The sequence below is a fragment of the Salmo salar genome, unplaced genomic scaffold (assembly GCF_905237065.1).
Source record: "Salmo salar unplaced genomic scaffold, Ssal_v3.1, whole genome shotgun sequence".
Taxonomy (NCBI): domain Eukaryota; kingdom Metazoa; phylum Chordata; class Actinopteri; order Salmoniformes; family Salmonidae; genus Salmo; species Salmo salar.
The window spans coordinates 407,446-410,988 of record NW_025548305.1 but is presented as its reverse complement, the minus strand read 5'-3'; positions in this window follow the sequence as shown (position 1 = coordinate 410,988).

The window sequence follows — 3,543 nt, the reverse complement described above, 5'->3', positions numbered from 1 at the left end:
AAATCGTTTCCCTCCAATAACCGGCAGTCAAGTCAGCGTCACAAATTAAATAATTAAAATTAGAAAACATTGGTAAAATATTATATTGTCATTTAAAGAATTATAGATTTACATCTCTTGAACGCAATCAACTTGCCAGATTTAAAAATAACCTTACTGGGAAATCACACTTTGCAATAATCTGAGCACTGCGCCCAGAAAAATACGCGTTGCGATACAGACTAGACGTCATGTTGGGGAGATCTAAAATCGAAAATACTATGTAAATAATCCATTACCTTTGATTCTCTTCATCAGATGTCACTTCCAGGTATCACAGGTCCATAACGAATGTAGTTTTGTTCAAAAAAGCTCATCATTTATGTCCAAAAATCTCCGTCTTGTTAGCACATGATCTAAGCCAGCCGGACTTCTCGTCATGAACGAGGGGAAAAAATATATTTACTTTCGTTCAAACATGTCAAACGTTGTATAGCATAAATCATTAGGGCCTTTTTAACCAGAACATGAATAATATTCAAGGTGGACGAATGCATACTCTTTTATAACGTATTGGAACGAGGGTACCCAACATGAACTCGCGCGCCAGGTGTCTAATGGGACATCATCGTTCCATGGCTCTTGTTCGGTCAGATCTCCCTCCAGAAGACTCAAAACACTTTGTAAAGGCTGGTGACATCTAGTGGAAGCAATAGGAAGTGCCAAAATATTCCTCAGCCCCTGTGCTTTTCAATGGGATAGGTTTAAAGGTAATACAACACATCAGGAATCCACTTCCTGTCAGAAAATGTCTCAGGGTTTTGCCTGCCAAATGAGTTCTGTTATACTCACAGACACCATTCAAACAGTTTTAGAAAATGTAGGGTGTTTTCTATCCATATGTAATAAGTATATGCATATTCTAGTTACTGGGTAGGAGTGGTAACCAGATTAAATCGGGTATGTTTTTTTATCCAGCCGTGTCAATACTGCCCCCTAGCCCTAATAGGTTAAAACCATTTCCACAAAAAATTGCAGTTTCTATTTTTGTCACCAAAAACGATGACTCCGATCATGCCGAACTAGCGACATTTTGGACAGGCCTAAAAAAAAGCATTTTAGAACCATTTTCAAAAAAAAAGCTCAGAATTCTTTTTTTCATTTTTTGACACAAAAACAGTGACCCCGGTCATGCCGAACTATCGACATTCTGGACAGGCCTAAAAAAAACATTTTAAAACCATTTTCACAAAAAATTGCAGATTTCTATTTTGTCCCGAAAAACGATGACCCCGGTCATGCCGAACTATCGACATTCTGGACAGGCCTAAAAAAACATTTTAAAACCATTTTCACAAAAAATTGCTGATATTTTTTTTTCATTTTCGTGACACAAAAACAGTGACCCCGGTCATGCCGAACTATCGACATTCTGGACAGGCCTAAAAAAACATTTTAAAACCATTTTCACAAAAAAATTGCAGATTTCTATTTTGTCCCTAAAAACGATGACTCCGATCATGCCGAAAAAGCGACATTCTGGACAGGCCTAAAAAAAACCATTTTAAAACCATTTTCACAAAAAATTGCAGATATTTTTTTTTCATTTTCTTGACACAAAAACAGTGACCCCGGTCATGCCGAACTAGCGATATTCTGGACAGGCCTAAAAAAACATTTCAAAACCATTTTCACAAAAAATTGCAGATTTCTATATTGTCCCTAAAAACGATGACTCCGATCATGCTGAAAAAGTGACATTCTGGACAGGCCTAAAAAACCCATTTTAAAACCATTTTCACAAAAATTGCAGATATTTTTTTTCATTTTCTTGAAACAAAAACAGTTACCCCGGTCATGCCGAACTAGCGACATTCTGGACAGGCCTAAAAAACATTTAAAAACATTTTCACAAAAAATTGCAGATTTCTATTTTGTCCCTAAAAACGATGACTCCGATCATGCCGAAAAAGCGACATTCTGGACAGGCCTAAAAAAAACATTTTAAAACCATTTTCACAAAAAATTGCAGATATTTTTTTTCATTTTCTTGACACAAAAACAGTGACCCTGGTCATGCCGAACTAGCGACATTCTGGACAGCCTAAAAATTTTTTTAAACCATTTCCACAAAAATTGCAGTTTCTATTTTTGTCACCAAAAACGATGACTCCGATCATGACGAACTAGCGACATTTTGGACAGGCCTAAAAAAAAACATTTTAGAACCATTTTCACAAAAAAAGCTCCGATTTTTTTTTTTCATTTTCGTGACACAAAAACAGTGACCCCGGTCATGCCGAACTAGCGACATTCTGGACAGGCCTAAAAAAAACATTTTAAAACCATTTTCACAAAAAATTGCAGATATTTTTTTTTCTTTTTCTGACACAAAAACAGTGACCCCGGTCATGCCGAACTAGCGACATTCTGGACAGGCCTAAAAAAAACAATTTAAAACCATTTTCACAAAAAATTGCAGATTTCTATTTTGTCCCTAAAAACGATGATTCCGATCATGCCGAAAAAGCGACATTCTGGACAGGCCTAAAAAAAAAATTAAAAACCATTTTCACAAAAAATTGCAGATATTTATTTTTCATTTTCGTGAAACAAAAACAGTGACCCCGGTCATGCCGAACTAGCGACATTCTGGACAGGCATAAAAAACATTTTAAAACCATTTTCACAAAAAATTGCAGATTTTTTTTTTCATTTTCGTGACACAAAAACAGTGACCCCGGTCATGCCGAACTAGCGACATTCTGGACAGGCCTAAAAATTTTTTTTAAACCATTTCCACAAAAAATTGCAGTTTCTATTTTTGTCACCAAAAACGATGACTCCGATCATGCCGAACTAGCGACATTTTGGACAGGCCTAAAAAAAAACATTTTAGAACCATTTTCACAAAAAAAGCTCCGATTTTTTTTTCATTTTCGTGACACAAAAACAGTGACCCCGGTCATGCCGAACTAGCGACATTCTGGACAGGCCTAAAAAAAACATTTTAAAACCATTTTCACAAAAAATTGCAGATATTTTTTTTTCATTTTCTTGACACAAAAACAGTGACCCCGGTCATGCCGAACTAGCGACATTCTGGACAGGCCTAAAAAAAACATTTTAAAACCATTTTCACAAAAAATTGCAGATTTCGATTTTGTCCCTAAAAACGATGACTCCGATCATGCCGAAAAAGCGACATTCTGGACAGGCCTAAAAAAATTTTTAAAACCATTTTCACAAAAAATTGCAGATTTCTATTTTGTCCCTAAAAACGATGATTCCGATCATGCCGAAAAGCGACATTCTGGACAGGCCTAAAAAAAAAATTAAAAACCATTTTCACAAAAAATTGCAGATATTTATTTTTCATTTTCGTGAAACAAAAACAGTGACCCCGGTCATGCCGAACTAGCGACATTCTGGACAGGCCTAAAAAAACATTTTAAAACCATTTCCACGAAAAATTGCAGTTTCTATTTTTGTCACCAAAAACGATGACTCCGATCATTCCGAACTAGCGACATTTTGGACAGGCCTAAAAAAAAACATTTTAGA